Raw genomic sequence first — 21,694 nt, 5'->3', positions numbered from 1 at the left:
GATGAGTTGTCATCACATCTTTCGAAGCTACTTCCGCTCCATAGTACCAGGCAGAAATGAACGAAAACGAGATGAAATTGGAGCGCGATTTTTTTAGAGAAAGGCCGAGATTCCATGATATGTGTACTTTTAACCAGTCTGAACACATAATGTTTGTAAAGAAAAGAGAAGAATAGCAAATGCAAAGTACAAGTTAATGAGTTAGGAAAGAGAAAGCTATCTGGGTGGGCCTAGGCAACTTTTCATCGGCTGCCTAGATTATTTACTGTGACTAGGAGATCTACTCGGGCTTTATGTTGACAATTAAGAACTTCACTGCCTATTAAGTGAAGGTATATAATTCTATGTTAGATTGGGGAGGTATCCATGTCCTCAACAATAGACGGGATCCTTAGGAAATTGATTTTTAAGCAGTCTGCTCAAAGTGTTACTAGATAGCTTAGGGGGATGGAGATGTTCTACTGATCGGTTTGAATGTGGAATTTTGTTGAAAGAAAATAATCTCCATTTTTTTTGAGGCGATAAAAATAATGAAATTAATGCGTGACTTGGAGGTTTGGTTGATGATGTAACATCAGAAGTTTTTGCTTGGCGATGATGGATTTTGATTTCATTGTTTGTAATACATTTTTGGTGAAGCCTCAATTTATTTAACTTTACCTTTTGAATCAGAAAGTAGGAACATTAAACGATTTCGTTAGCGGTGACACAGAAGGGCTAAATGCGGTTTTAATTAATGAAAGAACCTTTAGGCTATGCCCATTGCCCAGCTAATGAATGTGCCATATCATTTATTGCTAGTTATCCATTACCTTAAATTAACGCATCCATAAATTTCAATTGAATTTGGTAGTTAATCACAAAATCTACTATTTTTCAACTTTCTTTTACCTAGAAAAGTTTTTCGATTATGTCAAATTTTCGTTTTTGAGTTTTTATTGAAATTATCCAATTGAAAGTCCCCTGGGACCGAAACTTGGTTTTTAGATGTTCTGTGAAAAAAAAGGAAGTAATCGTGCTACCAATTTCAGGTGTCATGGACGAGAGCGGAAGTCCTACTTTACTGTTAATATTTTTTCTAGCAGATTAAAAGTTGCGACACGCGGAATTGGAACTGGGAATATCTCACATTCAAATCTATGCTTCACAACCGGTACAGCAACACCCGCCGCCCTGTTTAGATCGTCTGTTTGTCTTAACCCATTAATGACCTTTACTGAGTAGATTTTTCACTTTTTTCAGAATTTTATACTGAAATTTCCATAGATAGCCGTAGCTTGTTTGGACTTAATTCTCAGGGACTTGGCTGCCGATGTTATTCGTTCTGAAGAGTTGAACTCGTCACCACCTAAAATCTATGGTTGCTTGAAAACTAAAAAATTATAATTGTGATAGTGTTTTATTTTTATTTTTTCCATCAAATTACAAAACAGAAAAAAATAAAATAAAAATATGACTGTTAGCTAGTTTTTATATCATTTTATTTATTTTTCTGGATTAATTTTTTTTTTTGTAGAATCTAAGATGCGTGAATGTACCCAAACAATGGATACCCACTCAAGGGAGAATCATTTCTTCTTAAACCACTTGCTTCATCATCAGCTTGTATTGTATTACTCAATTGTTGGGTATTCAAGAAACAATGTCAACACGCAGTTGAAAAATTTGGAAAAATTGATTTCGTTTGCGACCAGGACCTCTGAGTCACCATTCTTCTGCCAAGAATGCCAGCATTAACAACTAAAGATTAAAATAAAACAGGTATGTTAAATTCGTTTATCTATTCAAATGATTAAGGAATTTAGAAATTTTTTTACGACTGTACTAAACTTTTGTGGATGTTTCACAGGATAATAATCCCTTGTTGGAACTCTGAAGAACTGTAGGATAGCATGTTAACACACATCTGGATTGTAAATTCGAGAGGGTAAGCGAAGAAAGGATTAATAATAAGACCAAATTGCTGTGCAACGAGCTTAATAGAGTATCATGTCCAGAGAAATATGTAATTTAGAATGGAGGCGGCTACAAGAAAGTATTTTCCCTCGACAGACCAAAAAAAGTCCACACTTTTATAATTTAAGTAAAGTGCGACTTCACGACTGAAAATGTTATTATACTATAGAAGCTTAATACAATTGCTTTTATTTGCCATTGCGTGTTTGTATTGTGTGTTAGAGCAGGCGAAGGGGTTTACACATTACAGGTTTGTTAATTCGCCCCGTCGCCTGGTCGTGAATGTATATATAGCCTCTTTTACGTTCAGAAAATAGCCTGCACAATTAAGATAATCTGTTATGTTACAGTCGTTAACCCTATGATGTTCGGGATGGGTGTTGGCAACGCCAAACGTGTAGAGGATGTGTTCCTCCAGAAGAGAGTTCTCCAAAGGGAGATGCTGTAATGAAAATTACTTTAATTGTATAATAACTCGACCGGCAATAAGGCAGTGGGCGGCTCCTATGCTGTTGTCGTGGTAGGGGTGGCTTTTAGGATGTATTCAGGAGACAATTCAGAAGCTTGAAGAGAACTAGGTCTGTCTCACACACCTGGCTTCGACCCCTTCATTTCTGGAACATAGCAAGAAGATACCCCATTGCTAGGCGTTATAGAATACAGTCACAACAGCAACTGTCCTCTAATTGCTGTTGAACCTTGCCAATAACTAGATTGTTTATTGGACAATATATAAAGAGAGGTTTCAACTGTTTCGCTGTTACAACGCACACACACTTGTATTATATTATATATCTAACTAAACCCATATTTACACACACACCCCAGCAACTCCAAGAACCCATACCAGTGCCTGCTACCCCTAACCCATTGCCACTCCGGCACCACTAGATTCTCTAACCTGGTGGCCACCCAACAACCTCTCTCCATATCTCGACACGCTCATACGTAGCGGCACCCAGTCAGTCCGTTCAAACCGCCATGTTCAGAATGTGCTTAGTTGCAAATGTTCAGCAATTTATACGCGGCGGTGTACCCGTACCATCACATGCACATAGAATCACAGACTCGTGCTGTGTGTGAACGAGAAGGATGTGGCGTGGGTAGCTTGTTGGTTTATTGTGAGCACACAGGTGCAGACATAACTATATGTTATTGTTATTATGTATGCCACAGCCCCCGTATAGAACGCAGTGTACACCCGAGTTCTACCTGGCGTTTACTCTCCTATCTCTTGATTCCTACTGTTACTTCCCGAACATATATAAACAGGCGGACCCATCTCTGTGTCCTTCTGGATACATTTGGAGTCCAATCTCTCGCCTCTCACTTCCTACCCTCCATCACATACAAAGGCTAATTGCCCCGATTGTAGAGGGGGCTCAAACAATATTCAGTGTAGCCTACTCTCTCTCTTGACGTACTCTTGTTTCCCCGTATATGCTGCACGCGCCTACTGTCACTCATTCCTAAGCCCACAGCTGTTACGCTCCAGAGCTATAACCTCCCAAAATTAGCTAAATTTTGATCACGTGCATTACCCATTTAAAATATATATTAATGGTAAAAAATAGAGTCTAAGATTCAAATAATAATCACGCGTAGCTCAAAATTCTCACAGATTCTGTATAAAAACTTCCCTTCTATAAGGTGATTTTCAGACACTATTATCAATTCTTCGTAGAACTTTACTTCAAGAAAGTATTGGGTCATCTCAATCTTTCTTAGATTATGGTATCGTGGGGTCTACAGAGGTGTATTGGAGTCTACTCACTTTTCAACTCAACAGATTCTGCAGACCATCTTCTACCAAAGCATTTCTTAACCATTTTTGAGCCGATAAAGTAAATTAAATTTAACCGATCTGGCAGTGTGTTAGCATTACTGTCCAGGTTAAGCTGGATACATCTTCAGATTGCGTTAATTACCACCAATGAGGCCTTGGTATTCGAGTGTTTGGTCTTTGGATCCCAATTCTCTCAGGGATGTTTTTAGTCTAGGTTTTTTTTTCGAATAACTCGAGGGGTACAAATCGATGACGAACCTCTAATAGGTAATTTCTCGGATACAAAAAGTTTAATAATTGTTGGAATTTAAGAATTAAATTACAAGTTTATCCAGTCAGAAAGTGAAGGTTGGCATGTTCTCTTTCTCTTTCGTTCTACTCTCTCACTCGCTCTCTCTCTCTCTCTAACATACACAATATTAGCTACGAGCTTGTAGCTAAATAACTTATAATGGTTTACGGCTAGCTGAAACAATCTCCGACTAACACATTGGATTTGAATACAGTGTCCTATTAGAGAGCATATCACGGCTTGATGAAGATAAATGTGATAGGAGTCATCAAGTGTAGAATCGCTACTGCTATTGGTTCGGACGGGATAAACTGTGTACAGATCATGAATACAGCGTGTTATTATAAACGAGTTGTTCCAGTGTTGTTCATGGATGTGCTTGCTTGCCACTCACAAATACTGAGCAGGGTATCCTGTAAAACCTCGGGACTGTGAACTAAATACCTATCAACATCCATTCCATTTTACTACCTGATGCAATGTCCTAAATATCTAGTATGAACTTTTTTTTTATTAATGCATCCCTCAATTACGTAGCTTGTACAACGTAGAAAACATTACAGGAAGTGGAATTTTAAACATTGTTTCCTGGTATATTAAGGCTAAACGCTGAGTGACGGGGCTCATTATCAAATTTTCACTTTATAATTTATCAACTGGTGTTTAAGCGAAAGAATTACGTCATGCGTTTAATTTTATTACCTTTATTTTCCCTGAACTCAGAGTTTTTGCTTGGTTAATTGCTTGGGAAGGCCAGGTAAGACCACTTGTAAACTTCTCTTCACTGGCTTAAGAGCTAATGGGCAATTTTGATAGTGTTCAATGTACCGTCTGACAGTCTTGTAGAGGCTTTTGAAAAATCAATAAAATAAATAAAAATAATAAGTCAAAAATAAAAAAATAATGATTGTTCTTTCTTCTTTAATTTTCTTAGGATCTCGGTTTTCTTTAAGCTTCCTCCCGACATATTTCTTATGACTTTTATGTGAAAACTTTTTCATGAAAACTGTGAAAACTGATTTTATAGGGATTTGAGTTGAGAATAGTTATACGAAAAAAAAGTCTTGTGAGGGAACTACCTGATTTGTTTATAAATACATGAAGGTTTCACGATTTGAAGATGGCACCGCTTTTACAAAACACATTTTGAAACTGTATTTCAGAAATGAGATGAGGTGAAAATTTTGTCCAAATAAATTTAATGATTTGGAAGAAGAAGAATTCCAAAGGAAAAAAAGAGGGTTTGAGGAATGAACCTAGGGTTTGTTTAAAAGAAATATAAAGGTCGAAGGAAGAACTGCAGGATAGTGTTTGTTTCTTGGCCATTCTTAATAATATTTACCACCGAATATATATAAATGCCAAGCCGAAGTGCCCATCAATTTATGGTTTATACATCCGAGGAGCCAACATTCTGCGCCGAAGGAGGGTGGTCTTGCGTTGGTTATTGTACAGCAGAGTCCCTTAAAGACTTGATTTACAGTTCTGTTTTCTTTTGTCAATCCGTATACGCCAAGCTCTCGGCATTTATCCATGTGTGTGCGTTGAGGTTTAGTGTGTTAGATGCCTTCGAGGGCAGTGCCAGTACGTCATGAAATCCGCGACAGCAGCAATATCTAGAGCCATAGATCCTCCTCCAGGTTCGTGTCCTATAGCCCTAAGTGAGGTAATAATTTAAAATAATTGCCCCTTTCTTTCTTCTATTGTGCCAAAGGGATGTGATCCTGTAGACCTAGCTGAAGGCGGAGTTCTTCTACTCCTGTCATTCATCAATCACTCTCTTACTCTACTATTTTCTTTCTCCTCGAAAATGTTATCCATTTCTCCTTCTACTCTTTTTTTGTTCTTCATTCTCTAGTTATATTCTCTTCCATTATATCTTTCTCTCATTCTCTCACCCACTAGTCTTTGTTGCAATATCAGCAGGACGACATTAGCACTGAGATTTATATGTTTACGCCCGCCTTTATCCTAGAAGAAAGACACAACGATGGTCGTTCCTGTCCTGGATATTTTTTTTTTTTGTCGCTTTACTTTTACTACACAGAAGCAACTAGAGAAGTTTTGAAAATGGGGTAATGCGGGGCGGAAGAAGAGGACACAGGATGGTGGAAGCGGAGTATACCGCAGCCGTAAAAAAGAACAAGCCGGCCCGACATTTCCCATCCTGTGTAGTCCAGACAAAAGATGTAAATCAGTCCTTGCTGCGACTGTGCTGCCACCTAATGAGAGATATTTAACTCTTCTTTACCCTTATTTCTCTGTCCTGTGTTTTGCCCTTTTCTCTCATATATTTATGTTCTCAGAGTTTGTTTCTCCCTCGCTTCCCGCTGTTTATCACTTTTGCGTTTATATTTTCTTCTATATTTTTTTATCTAATAAAAACCTCTTTAAAAAAAAATCCCCTTAAATCACAGCTAATTGAAAAACAAAATCCTTTAACTTTTATAATAGCAACTTTTCAATTTTTTGAAATGATAAGCATCTAAGTCAGAGTGATTCTAGAAGCATCTCAATAGATATGTGAACTAGACGAAAAGTGAGATGGACAGCCCACGTTTTGTAAATCATTCCGGAGCCCATGTGGATCCTCAGCTGAACTACACAAACAACTCACGCGATAATGACACCTCCAATACTCTCACAATTTAGGTAAGACCTCCAGGGAAGTTGGGCATCTACTTAATATCTTATCTCTTATGTTACATGGATGATTCTTGAAAGCATGGCTTTTCGCAGCAAGACTAATGTTTGGCTTTTATCACTTTTTTTTCTTATTGCCTGACTGAAAAGTAATCACTTTCCCAAATGGCGATCTTGACAAATTATCAATATATTTCAGCAGAAATATCTAGTTTTGTGATCCCCTGAAAAAGATAAAGTAGTATTTAGAAAATTAACATGTCTGGGTAAATTTTTATGTGTTAAGTGAATATGAAGTCTCTTTATTTCAAATCCGAAAACTTCGTATTTTTCAGTCTGCAACCTGAAGCGATGAAATGATGAAATTTCCACAAAATAAACAAGTTAAAGCAGAGCGATACAGGCGAAGCCCAAAGCTAAGCTGCATTGTAGTACTGGGTTCGGTCCCCGGTCTAGGCCTTGCATTTTTTTAATGTTTAATATGAGAAATTATAGTAAAGTATGTTTGCTTGTCGCCACCATTCGTCGTGACATCTTTTTTGGTAGTTGGTTGTGAAGTTCGCCTAAAAAAAATATAGGCAATTACTTTACTCTATTTTACATAGATTTATAAATTTTATTGTAAACATCGTGGCAAATTTAAAAGGAATTTATGGAGAGAATAGGGTGGGGGAAGGCTTCTCTTTGAAGGTTCATTTCACATTACGTTAGTTGTTAGTTTTACAAAGTACATACATAAGTTTTAGTAATAAATTTATATGTTTAAATAATACTGATTTAGAAGAAACAGGATGTGTGACCCAGAGAATTATGTAAAAGGAAGTGGAGGACATGTCCCCGCCCAATTTTTTTGTCTTTTGTTTCATTCTTCTGATGACTAATAGCCTAACGTGTTTAAATATTGCAGTTTTCTGAAGATGGTGAAGTCATTTAACTCTGGAGGAATTCTTCTTACTCCTGAAGGTTTCTAGATGACCTGTTTTGTCTTCACTTACTTTCAAATGTTTTTGTTTCGCGATGTCTACAAACTCCCAATAACACGCCAGACCCAGCTGCTGGGATCGGTCTGTCAGAATCATATCCTGTTGGATGTTGAGGTCATACTGTTAAAAATGTTCTCAACAGGTCTGAGATTAATTTTAAGGTTAGTTTAACTGATAAAACATACTTTTCTTGAAAAAAATTAATTTAAGAATAATAATTCTGAAAAAATACTGTTATACGAATTAAGAGTGGTCTTATATAGGATATATTTTTATTTTTTTACTTTAGTAAAATCGTGTGTGGTTAGAAATATTGAAGGTAGTAGAGTACTGCGAAAAGACAATTAAATGCGATAAGATAATTCGATTTGAGAGCCGCCGTTCCAGACAAGAAGAGAAGCTGTGACATGGGCGGCTCGATGAGCCAGAAAGTGCTGCTATATAATTTAAAGTGGACCCTGGAATGACCGGAACCTTTCTCTTCGTCCACTTTATTAAGGACGATTCTCATTAAGTGGGGATGCAAGTGACATTTTGTAAAAGGGAGCGCGACTTGGGTCCTATGATTGGATTTGCCTGTACGACCCCGTTCACTCATTCAACCCTGTCTACTGTCTCCTAGTCGGAAGCCCTACTTCCTTCTTCCTTTCATCCGCCGCCGACTATATACATATATATATATATATACTAATCCACATTGAGCGGCTAGTGTCCTTGCTTGGGTGAACGCGCACCTGTCACATACCCGTTTTATACTACCTTTCCAACCAATCGAGTTATGGTTCCTCTTAAATCTTATTACCTATTCGTAGAGGTCCTAGGGCCGGCACCATTAGTGACCGCGGAGGTGTGGTTTAATCAGAAGGAAGTGGGATATATATATATATATTCGAGAACACTGGGGTGACGATGTCTAAACCCCTTTAAACAGGATACCAATACTAATACAAACTTGCACTCCATTTACTTAACCCTACAGCCCTTATTCCAAATTGTACATTACTCTCCCAGTTGTCCGCTAAAATAAGGTAATATGATACAACCTGTCATTCCCGATCAACTCCTACGTCCACTTGTTAATTGCTGTTACTAATACTACCTACACCGTCTTTAGCAGTCTTAACTAGTTCATTCTCAATGATAGTGCTGTATTTTCATTTTCAATTATTATCAGTTAATGACTTTTCATAGAGCTCATCCACCCACCAAAATTTAAATCCATTCCCAGCCTCCCGAATAATGATTAATAATACGATTATCGTTTTTCCAACAATTAGTTGTAAATACTCTAATGACTTTCATTTTTCCTTGTTCTCTATACATATGTATGTTATATATAGAAAAAATAACTATCAATCCCAATATGTATAAAATAGAATTCTTGTATAACCTGATATTGTTATAATTATCAATGATATACTCAACTTCGAGTATTAGGGCCCATGACAGAGAATAGGAGCTCCGCAATTATTGGACAGACCTCTATGAAGTGAAATAAGTTCGCTAAACCTGTACTACTAAGAAACTGCCCAAACTTCCTAAGGAGTCTACTAATAAATGATTCAATTGTACTAGACAGCATCTCAAACTTTAAAGTTGAGTTCATTTTTAAAAAGGTATTTAAGCATTAGCTTTGTTTAAATGAAATTCTTTATAAGAATGAAGTAATCGTTTGTATAATATGAAAGAAGTAGGGAAGGGGATGATTCGTACTTTTAATTGATTTTCATTTGTTATCAGCAAGGCTCAGTTCTGACCTAGCCTGAATACTCCAAATATTTTGGAAATTATAATATGTCTAAGGGAAAGGATCCAGTGCTATATTTGGAAGTATGAAGTTCTTGCATAAAATACAGAAGAAATCTCTCCATTTTTAAAGGCCTTTTGTTTTTCCAGCCATTTTTTTTTTTTTTGCGACCTTTTTGAGTTCCAAGTGCCAGAGGTCACTTATTGCAAACTATCAATCCCTAAAATAATGAGATAAGATGTAGGGTCTCATTTTGGTCCGCTTCGAAACTGGCTCACTTAACAACGCAACGTGGTGTTAGTGACTAACAGAAATGACTGGCTACTTAGAGATTAGAATTTCATGTTTTGAAAAATATACATATTGCATCTCCTGGCTTGCATTCCTACTTATTCAATTTTGAGAAAAATTATCAATATTGCAGTGCCCTTCTGCACTTGCTTTTAAAGAAAATGTAAGGAAGGAGCGATAATTTTGTCCTTTAAGTACTATTTTATAGAAATCTTTGCCCTAAGATTGATTTCCCATGGAGAAGGGTGTATAGGAACGTGCATATTATGTGCGCTGCAAAAAGTTGCTAGTTACTAATTAAGGAGCTTTTTTACTAGTGATTAATTAACCAGTTATTTTTAGCCCTTTTTAGATGTCTACTCGTTATTTGTTCAAGAAAGTTTAGATTGGTGAAAGATTTTAGAAAAAAAAGAAGTTCCCCACCCTTTAAAACCTTTTAATCTTGATTTAAAGGCCACTTTAAATCAATCAATCTAATACAAGACTTTGACTTTAACCTAAAGTGTACTTTGACTTTAAGTCAAAGTGTACAGAAAAAAAAAGTGGAAAGAAGTTCTAGTTTACAACTGCCACAATATTGTGACAGTTTTAGTTCATTAACAAATATAAATTAAAACTCTGTTAATTTATCCTGTCTTTACCGAGGTGACACTTAGTCTCCTGAATGTTTCCAGCATTTTTTTTTTTTCTACTATCCGAAGACTGAGATGGTTGAGGGTGTTCTTGAAAGTAAGTGATGGAAAAAAAAAAAAATCTTCCTAAGAAGGAAATAGGTGAAGGACTTGACTGGTTTGAGTAGTTGGTAAAGGAAGTAGCTTTTGCAATTGAAACTTACTTTTTAATTAAGTCCAAAGTACGCCAGTAGGAGAGTGGTAGTAAGTTAAGTTAGGTGAAAAGTCCCCGTGAAGTTAATGAGTAATGCAAATCAACGGTTAAAAATTTTCTGAGACTTTTTTTTTTTTACTTGCCGATAACATGCTGAGGAAGTGAGAACTTAGAGAAAAGCGAGGTTAAAGCAGAAGTGAAATGAAATGAAGTGATGAAGCCTCTAGAAGAGGTATTTCCACTTTCGTTTTACTTTTAATATGACAAGATGAGTTTTAAAGAGGAAGAAATCAGTTGGACAGATGGGAGAACAGCGGCATGCGGCGCTAACTAATTACGACAGTGAAGAAGGAGATGTTTGTGTTTCTCTTTTCTTTTTATTCCCTCCATCTTCAGATTAAGAAAGAAAAAAATTAAGGCTCCCCACCAAGGAGTTCATGTTCTTGGAGTTTTAGAAAAAGAAATCTGGGCAATCTTTCCACCATCAATTTTTTTTGTTTTTTGTTTTTAACCACATTTCATCTTCCATTTAAATTTATTATAACGCCAACTTGTCACCCAGCTATCAAACTGTAACAAGTAATATTATCTTTATAATCCATTCATTATGTTGCTTTGTAGACTCTTCTAAAATGGCTTCTTCTAATTTAACTTAAAATAAATCTAAAGAAAAAAAAGAATCAATATTAATACTGAGGTAGCTACAGTTTGAATAAAGAGGATCATTCCCGATGAAGTCTTGGACCTGTTACTTTTTAACTTTTATAGTTTAGAAATGGGAACCTCTTTTTTCTAGGAAGAACATTGCATTTTAAAAGAATTGCACGACTGTAATTCTTCCCCTGTGAGAAAAGGATGTACGAGTAGAAAGATGGAGTGGATGCACTTTAATTGGAGGGTTACTGCTCACCGCGGCTGATTGTTAACTACATTGAAGAAGTTATTATGAGCTAATTGTTGAATAAACAGAGTACTTTCTATGAATTATCTTGCGTGTAACGTTGCATCAGTGAAAACTGCGAAAGTAACTGCAAACTGGAAAGCCGTTAATTTTGAAAGGAAAATTCCACCGCGAGTGATACTAATATTATTATTTTGAGTGATTCGGAATGTGGACTTCAAAGCATTGATCTACCGGGGAGGGACACGACGAAGGCTCATGAAATCGACGATAATTAAAAAAAGTTAACGAAGGGGCATTTTCCAGCTGTTTCGCTGTTTTTAATACTCGCAATACCGTTGTTTTGTTGAGCTGGAGCTAAATTACGATTAAGCTAATATTAAATGTAACAGCATTAAATGTAATTGCGGTTCTTGGGAAGAGATTAACATCAATCGTTTAGCACCAACTATATATAACCTTTTTTACGAAATCTGTCTGTACCTGACTATTCCCTTCGCAGCGCTAAAACTATTCCGGCCATTATGTACCAAATTAGCAAACCAAGATTTCATTAAATAGAAATAAAATGCAGATTTATGGAAATTTAGCTTAATACTAATGCTCAAAAATAATATATACTTACACTAAAGCGTTTTCACATCAATTTGATCAAGTATATTAACCAAAGCTCTTCTTTCAGAAAGTTTAATATGGACTAAGAACTGATCAAGAAAGTGTCTGCAGTGCTCAAGATTCCCTTAATCTCCTGGTCGGACTTGAGAAGAGAGAAGCGGAAATGGCTGAAGTTCTAGAAAAAAATTGTTGAAGTTGAGAAGATAGTACAAGTTTTTTCCACCAATATATTGACAATTTCAGGCCAACAGAAGTGAGGAAAACGTATGTATGTAAATTGTGTGATAATGTCACTTATTTTTAGCTCTCAGATCAAATTTAAAGAATCGTTCAAACTGAGAGTTTACTTTGAACATTTGTGCATTTTCACCCTGATTGGAAAATGAAAACATACTTGGTTTGGTTACTTTGTTTGGCAGGCATAAACTAAATGATGTTTTGTTCTAGCCATTAGATTTTTCATATCTTACGGGCTCCTTCAGTTATTTCAGAGAAAAGAAGCAGTTAGGTTAGAAATTTCTCAAATTATTTCTCTACTCCATCTCTAATTAATGCTACAAAAATATAAAAATTTGTTATTTTATAAATTTAAAAAAAGTAACAAACACCTTTGCCTTCATTTATATTTTATTGTTGCTAACATATATGCAGTTAAATGAAGACAAATTAGATACTTAAATTTAACGGAATAGTTTTCATTTAATTAAATTGCCTGTTATTACTATAGTTATATTTAATTAAATATTTATATGCAATTATAGATATTTAAATGCTTTGTTATTACTACTGACCTGGATGCACCAGCCATTGCTGCTCTAAACGAGAGCAGTCTTTCTGTAAATAGACTTTCTTTTAAGTTTGACCAACTTATAGAAATTAAAGTTCATAATAACTGGTTGCATTCAAATATTCATTACTTTTGCTAATCGCCTCCGTCCTAGACACCTAATTTGGTTGTTTGACGTAAAGAAAAGGTCATTACTTTACTCTACTTAAGTGCTACTTCAATGTTGGGAATGACCTTTCGCATTAATAATATTTTATCGTTATAATTGTGATTATTTTATTTATTTTTTATAAACTTATATAACTAATAATATAAACACAAATGTTTTTCTATAAATCTGTTTTTTGGATGCAGGATACCTCAAAACAATATACTCACTGGATGCACGATTTAGAAAATTTGAAAGTTCCTAAAGTAAAAAAATAGTTCTAGCAAAAGTAGAAATCTTGATTGGTTCTTTGTTGATCTACTCAGCCAATAAAACAACCTCTACTAATTTTTCCCACATTTTTCTGTAGAATTTGTAGTTATGTGGCAATAATTAAAACTTTCTTGGTGCTCATTATTATACGCAACCCTCTGTAATTGACAAGCGAATTTAGAATGTAATTATTAACCAATCATATGTATATGTTTTAATATAAATAGAATGACAAGATGACAAAGAAAAATAACACGTAGCATACATGAAGTTAAAATATAGATGTACTAAAGTGTGTGGGTACTGATGAGAGAGTTGCGACGGTACTATCTGTGGGTAGATGTTAGTATGTGTATACATATACATATAGTATATACTGTAGTTGTGGGTAGGTGGGAGCCTGCAGACTGGTGTCTATGTCAGAAAGTGGCTAATGTGACGGCTAGGTGTCACCTAAATGAGACCTACATCCTATACCAAACATACAAACTGGACATTAACCATTGTTAATGTATACAGCGCCAGCTAATATAACAGTAGTAAACCTTCTCTCTCTCTCACATGATCTACACAGACATGTTCATACTTGCACTAACTTACAACAAACACTAATACAATACACTATTATCATCCCATGATGGTCTACTCACTCATCCTGGGACACTATATCACGCTGATGACGTAGCGAACTAAAGCGTGCCATACCACTCCTCTCTTACCCATACACTCTCTCAAACAGACAGACACACACACACTCATACCAACAATATACATACATTTAACCACTACAACAACCACGATGTACGTTTATTTATATGAATTAACAAACCGTTGTTTGAGTTTTGATTTACGAGCTTTACATCTCACCAGGATGAAACTGTGATCCTTGCACATCCTGTCTACTATATTATATTAATGTAGACCAAATTATAGGATGTATCATAGATACATTAAAACCGTTTGTATTGTAAATGTGCCCCATCTACATTTTAACATGTCATAATTAATTTTATATATAGGTATCTTTATCACTTATATTATTATAACGAAGCTAAAAATAGTTATATTCTAAATTTTCTATATTTCATTTTATAATATCAATTTGTGAAATACTGGGACGCATAATGTAAATTGAATAAAGCAATCATAAACAAAAGGAAAACAAAAACCACAATTGAAATGTAAAATGGAGGTACAATATGGAGTCTAAATTTCACTAAAATTGTTTCTACCCTTATAAGAATGCCTTTTAAGTGGCATTTATCTTATTTATTAAGTGGCATTTTTTATCACCTTTTGCTGATTCTCTATATCGAGAAATATTAGAACTATATCCATTGGGTCTTCTGGAACTGGAGAGGGGAATCATATTTTCTAGTTCCATGAGCTGCTTTTAAATCGTGTAAGAGCCTACTCAAAATTTTTTTTTTTTTTCCTTCAAGAGTTTAATTTCTTATTTAAAATAGGCACCACTTTCGTAAACTACGCCCAAAAATACACGAACAAATGTAATCTAATTAATTTTGTAAATCTGTAAAACTGAAGATCCGGGAAGTTAACGTAAACTATTGTTAAGCGATGAGAAAAGGTAATGTAATGTATCAAATGGGTACAGTATATTTTTTTTAAATTCCTAATGTAAAGAAAATTGTTCAGCAGAAAGTAAAGAAGCTTCAGGAAGTGCATTTAATAATGCAATAAAAAGAATAATTTTTTCGTATTCAGGGGACTTCAAAATTTGCATTTCTGGTTTTAACTCAATTACATCAATTATACAGAATCATTATGCTTCCTTTTTACTAGGAGGAAGAGAGAGTAGAAATATATTTTTAATAATACTTCCGGAGAATTTGAATGGTAGATCGCGAAGTTTAAACAGCGACTCGAGCTGAACTAACGTAAGTGAGCAATGAATTGAAGAGGTCCTGACAATGATAAGTGAATTTAAATTAAAAAAACAATGAAGTAAATTTTCAATCGCTCCAATATTCTTGTTGGAATAAATCACAGAACCTATTGTCGCAGCGATCAGCAGAGAAATAGAAACGAAAAGCAAAATTTTTAATTAAAATTAGGCTCGGAAACAAGGAATTTTTTACAGATCCAGGCTTTAGAATGGCAACGGAAAAGCATGGTGTAATTTTCTCCATTTAATATCTGTATGCACTTAATATTATCAATAAAATGATTACTGAAAATACCAGTCTTATGTTTACTAACACATGGCACCTACTAACAGAATGAATGATGTCCTCAATTTGCCTGTATTAGAGCGAGCATGAAAATATGCAATTTTAGCGCCAGGGTTGGTAGTTCAAACTATACAACTCACCTCAAATGAAACTTCGTATCTGCAGGTAAACTATGTAAAGTAAAATAAGAATTAATAGTTTTAATAACAAACTATTTTATTTCTTATCTAGTATTTGTGTTGAAAAATTAATCTTCTTAGAATACCGCGATAAATTAATTAGTAAAGGAGTTTTAATATGGTTGCTTTTGCCAAATTGGTGTTACTAATTCAAGGGGCTGTATGTTTGTTTAGGTCGGAGAGATGTTATAGAAAAGAAAAGCGTACAGAACAGTTGGGACTTTGGTCGTAGGAATGGTTAGACAATTGGTAGCGCCAATAAAGAAGTGTGACTAGAGCTGGTCATACGCTGGACAACTGGACAACATTGGCCTCTACAAAACATAGAAATTGTGGCCCTTGTCCGCCAAATAGCAACAAAGGTAGTGCGAGAGAACAAGAAGAAGGGCTGTTAATTTTTCAGTGTCCCTTCTCTCAGTGTCTTAACCGTCAGGTCGGCCAGTATACTTCAGTTATTAGTGCGGGCTGTACGCCTGGACATACTACTGTACTCCCGTTGTACCCTTCCGGGCTAAAGCATCCGTATTTTCTTGTATTCTATGGGTGAACTTAGGCAGCATCTTAAAAATATCATTCTCTTTATTAGGATAAAACTTATTTCACTTTAAATAAAAAAATTAAATCTATAATGACAGATTTTTATTAATTCGATTTAATTTAAGACCTTAAGAAAATTTAACATGAGTCTTAGTTATTAGAACAATATGGTGCATTTAATCTCGCGGCTTTCACTTGCCGCTATTTAAATAATACAATTGTATAGTACCTTAAAATCGAGACTGAAAGATCGGTGAAGAAATAGAAGATTCAGTAATGTAGTAGTACTTGCGCTGTTTTTAGCATTATTTATAGGCTGAACAATTCACTCTAACTTCACTTTAAAGGGTTAACTTAAAATACTAGAACTTTCCTGCAAAAATCAAGGCAACTCCTACGAAATTGAAAAACCAATTCAATAAAGTAGTTCTTTCATTGATTTTATGCAAAACTTCGTTGCTGGATCTCGTGGCTGCACATTGGCGAAATTTCAAAATTGAACTTAACGTTACGTTACGTGTTTAAGTGATGTTTATCACATACACATACTGGCCAATCAGGCTCTAAGGGTAGCCAAGCGGCTTGAAGCGTGGCCCTCAATGTAAGATATACGTGGTACTGTGTCGTAAAGTTCGTTTGCTAGTAGTCTCCATCCATGACTAATTTGAGTCCGACATAAACCAGCCTAAAAAAAATAAGCATTACTTTAATTGCTGACCAATTTGTAATAATCACTTTTCTGCAGTTTATTTCCGGTGAAAATGCAGGAAATTTCCCAGACCTTATTTCTTCTCTTACCCTAAGTAGGAGAAAATAAAAACACATTCGAGTTCCAGTGTTCATGAAATAAAATGTTACCGAAGGTACTTAACTTTATTCAGTAAATTTAAAAACGTAAACCATTTTATAAATTACATAAAATAGAAACGTATCAGCTATAAATTTCAATATTATATTGAAAAATATTCCTCGAATGTAAATAAATTGCGGAAAAGGAGTTATCGTAAGATGCTTGAACAAAAATCAATGCCGAAGAAGCAGATTCCATAGAGGAAGAAATCTTCCTTCAATCTCCAATAAGATGGGGAAGGAAAATATGTGAAGCAATAAACATGGTAGAACCTTACCCTGTGCCCTTGCCCTGCGAGGTAGTTTATGCGGGCCTTCTCCGCAGCTTTGGACTCACCGCCTCCATCCTCGTCTTCTTGTGTACCCAGTCAAGGTGCACGCTTCTCGCCCATACTTTACAAAAGAGCAGTTACACTTCCACCTGCCAGTCACAAATTACGAGAAGGGCTGCGCATTGTTCCTGTAGTCGGCAGAATTGCTAGAGGAAAATTTACAATCTTTGGCGAATAAGATATGGACATTTTTTATTCTTTGCCTCGTTCTTTGGCCGCCATCACTCACATCCCTTCTCCGCTTCCTTGCCGAACTCAGTCAAGTTCTGCTGAGAACATCGCGTACTATTTTTAGATCTGTTTTATACCTTAGCCCTCTCCGCTCGCAAGAGGAAATATTATGAACGCGTCAAATAATTTTAGTCTTACGGATTTTTATAGGATTTATAAAGTTATTTAAAATATGAAAAAAAAAATAACGTCTGTGTATGTATCTAGGATCAAAACTGTTAAAAACCATCATACGCAGGCAGTATAGGTCTATATGTGGAACCGTTGCTCACTATATCGTTAGTGGCGCTTGTGGGATATGTAGGTTACACAAACGCGGAAAAATAGTCACGAGAAGGTTCTGCCAAACCTCTCAATCCGCTCGGAACGTTTCTGTTGCGTGTCCAGGGCTATATGAAATCAGTCTCCAAGATCTAGGTCCGCTGCAAATTTGAGGCCTGGTGGTACAGTCCTACTAGTCAGCGGTAGGCGAAGGAGTTCATTCAGTCCTAGGACGGAGCTTAGGGGCTCTAAGAACTTTGATAAGCTTGATGACAGCTAGAGCGCATCCGACTAGATCTTGTAAATGGTCATTTGATGGTTTTGCTTGATTTGAGGCGCTGGTCCACGTCCTTTGCATTGAGACTGCTTATGCTGGGCGTTGAAACACTCGCAGTGGTATGGAGGCGTTTCTCAGGCGGCTTTGTGGCCTGCGTGTGTGCATTGGGGTTTGGTATGTAGTTTAGCACTGGGTCGCGGTGGTTCTGGGCTATTTGAATCGCTCTGATAAAATAATGTGGAATGGAAATCCGTGGAGGCACCCCCTAAATTTATTTTAGTTAAATACTATTCCATGGCAATATTTATATTGATGGCAATGGGAAAAGATATTGTTTTGTCTAAATTATTTCCAGGCGTTAAATATATTATCATATTGAATGTGTGTTTTAAGACGAAAAGGTGTAAAGACGAGAAAATATATTATTGCATATTGATTATTATTGAAGTGATTCCTTGTTTTTCTTTCTTTCTTGTTAAGTATTATCTACTCTCTTCTTTCCTACAATAATACTAAATACTAAATAAAAAAAAATAGCTTCTGTTATTAGAAGTGAGAGATAGTGAAATTGCGGATCACAAAAGACAAATGTGTTTACAATAATCTGAAATTTAAATGTAAATAATAGTAATGTTGTAATAAAGTAAGAAATCTTAAGCACCAAATACTAATTAAATAAACCCTCAAGCAATGCTTTATCCAACAATACTAACACATCATGCTGTCCCTATTTGCCATTAAGAAGGTAGCGAGCGCTAAGCGGGATGGTTTTGAAAGGATACGCCTTATTGGCCCTTTAACGAGTCCCTTTCTGCATAAGCTGGTTTGCCTTTGCGATTTGTACTTGAACTATAAATTAATGCGACATTTATGGGCGTGGATTAGTTTGGAGTATAGTCAGGGTGGGTGGTGGGGGTAAGAAGAGATCAAACAGTTTGTCGAGTGGACCGCAAGTTGGAGGCAGTTGGCAACACTGGCAAATAACGTCTTTCCCTTCCGTTTAACTCTTACGGTTACACATTGTCTCTGTTCCCCTATCTTGCCACACTTATATTAACGTATGCCTAATACTACAGAAAGAGAAGTGGGGTAAATAGTATGTTGGTAGGATGTGCGAGTGAAAGATATTCTGGAAGCTGTGAGAGGCAAGAGAGAGAGAGAAAGATAAGAAGAGTTAACGCGAAGACAAATACAGTGTGAGTGTGTGACTGTGGGTGAGAGACAGGGCAGGCAAGTGGGTGCCCTTCTAAAAGGGCTGAAACCCTTATTTATGATTTGCAATGCGATTGTACAAATTTACTGCCGTCCACGTTCCAACAGCAGTACCACCACCTACGAGCTCAGACGGTGTGATACACTTCTAATTAAATCCGCTCCTCACTTGCTCTCTAGAAACATTACTGCTAGCCCTTACATTGTCCGTTCGCACTAATGCCAAGTAACTGTCTTTATTATTACCAGAGTAACTCCTAACGTCCGTTGGCTCTCTTACATACACACACTCTCTAACTTCATACTACTTCGGGCTATTATAACTACCCCGAGTGTCCTTTCACTTCCGTTATGGCACCTCCAACTATTATAGGAGTTTCCTCCTCACTTTGCACACCTGATCTTTAACATGACTCATTAAAAAAAGGAAAAAGAAATACACATAATAGGTTAAAGTTATTTAATTTAATTAAAACGTTTCAACTAAATATTCAGCTCAGTTACTAGGTAATCTCACATTGCTTTTATACAACTAACAAACAAACTTTTTCACGACCATGACTAATCAAAGAAAATTATAAAGAGAAAATCTTAGGTGAGAGAAAATAAAAATAGCCATTATTTTTCTCAAAAGTGACGTGAATTAAGAATTATTCACCTCTTACTATCCAACCATTCCCTGGAACCATGCTCCCATCTTCCTCCAAGCCTGCGTTAGCAAAACCATAAATAATTCTAGTTCTTTGACTTAATAAGTTTGTTGACGATTACTTGTTTTATTTAAATTTAGAGATTTTCAAAAACCTACTGGTGCCAAAGAGACCATTTCCCCTAGTTCTATGGCCCAGGTAAAGCAATTCATCCCTAGGGTAGTTCTAGGTTTGTGGACTACAACTCCCTGTTGTTCTGTGCAGCCCTGCACTTGACGCTCTTCTCGAATATTAAAAAAAAATACATTGTGTGTAGGAGAGGGATACATTCCTTCAACGTAGAAACCTGACAGAATCTCTAGGTGAATCTCAGGGGTCAGAGAAACGAAATTGAGACAAATAGAGACCCTCTTCTATCATCTGGTATTCAGTAGTCATTCTTGGATCATAATGCGTATCAAAGCCTGCGTTACTTAGGAAAGGCTTTACTTTGCTTGGTGCTTCGAAGGATCTGAGTTCGACTCAGTTATCTCGCTGTCATTCTTATTCCTAACTGCCAGTAAACGTAAATGCTTTATAAGTTTTTATTTGAATCAAGGTTCTGGAAAATTTCTCTAGTGGTTCTGCTAATTAAAAGTACACGATATCTTTTATTAGACGATCAGAATGCTTCTTAGTCACAGCAAGTATTAAGGGGCCAGTTAAATCGGGCTGTGTTCGAGTCAGTTGACTATTCATAGATTTTTTTTCTTTCTAAATGGCCTTGCAGCCCACTGTCACGTCATGGACAAGAGTTTATTATAGAACACAGACATGAGGCCGGCAGTGCTCTGAAAGGTTCCTGGCATCAATGCGTCAATTGTTGACGTATCCTACACAAAGAGACCCCCCCCTCCAAAAAAAACAACTTTAAACTTTAGAGCTACATTTTAAAAGTTTTCAATATGAGACTTGAAACTTTTGAATAAATGTCCCACATTAAAATAAATATTAAATTTGTCCTTGACATATTTCAAAAAAGTTTCTCCCTTCTATTCCTAAAATCAAAAAAGAAAAGAATTTCCAGAATTTTCTTGTTTAATAATACAGAAAATTAGTGTACTACAGTTTGTATATTAAAAAGACGTCTTGGGGACAGTTTACTAAGAGCTGCTCGGCTGTGAAAATGAACTAAGCATAAAATAGTATAAAGTCTTCGGTCGGAAAACTTTGACACACTTTTAGGACAAAACATTTATTTATAAACTGTTGCCAGAAATCTTCTCCTCTGAGCAAACTTTTCGGTTATTCCCACGCCCGAAGGAGTGTGTAAAGCGGTGGAAACCGCTAGATGTCAACTGGATCTGATATATTACAATCTAAGCCCTATTATTTTTTCTTTAAAAGACAAAAGAAAAAAGAAAAACTGTCGCTTAAACAAAGAATTAAAATTAAGATTTACTTTCTCTAAGTACAGTTCTCTCCTAGATCTGTGAGTATGTATTCTATGTAAGAACTGTCGGTGAAAGTGGCCGGAACCAGCTGGAATAAAATAAAAAAAATAATTCCATTCAGCGAGATGTTCCTTCCGGCTAAGGGACTTTCCAGCTAGGAATTTTAGCAATCCCTTTAACTTTTCTTATTAAAATATAAGTAAAATAAAACTGTACACAAAGCCGAAATGCAATTTTAGAGGGAAACATCCCCTACACCAGGGGTCGGCAACCTATTTTAAGTAAAGAGCCATT

At 35.9% G+C, this 21,694-nt stretch overlaps 1 protein-coding gene across 37 annotated transcripts in view; it reads left to right on the top strand.

Annotated features, from left to right (window-relative positions):
* The window catches only part of LOC141453191 (uncharacterized), a 194,266-nt gene that overhangs the window by 82,075 nt on the left and 90,497 nt on the right, over positions 1–21,694 (top strand). For 27 of the 37 annotated variants that reach the window (XR_012457831.1, XR_012457830.1, XR_012457827.1 and 24 more), the window contains 4 exons: positions 1,517–1,761; positions 1,850–1,927; positions 7,585–7,821; positions 12,107–12,303. The gene's annotated coding sequence lies outside the window, so the exon portion shown is untranslated. Of the gene's footprint in view, positions 1–1,516; positions 1,762–1,849; positions 1,928–6,553; positions 6,687–7,584; positions 7,822–12,106; positions 12,308–13,180; positions 15,605–15,792; positions 15,981–21,694 lie in introns of all 37 variants that reach the window. The other 10 variants (XM_074126049.1, XM_074126066.1, XM_074126070.1 and 7 more) reach the window with 4 other exon arrangements.

Source organism: Rhodnius prolixus, unplaced genomic scaffold (genome assembly GCF_049639745.1).
Source record: "Rhodnius prolixus isolate KJV_2025 unplaced genomic scaffold, Rpr scaffold_3, whole genome shotgun sequence".
NCBI lineage: Eukaryota > Metazoa > Arthropoda > Insecta > Hemiptera > Reduviidae > Rhodnius > Rhodnius prolixus.
This window is presented reverse-complemented; position numbering and strand designations above follow the sequence as displayed.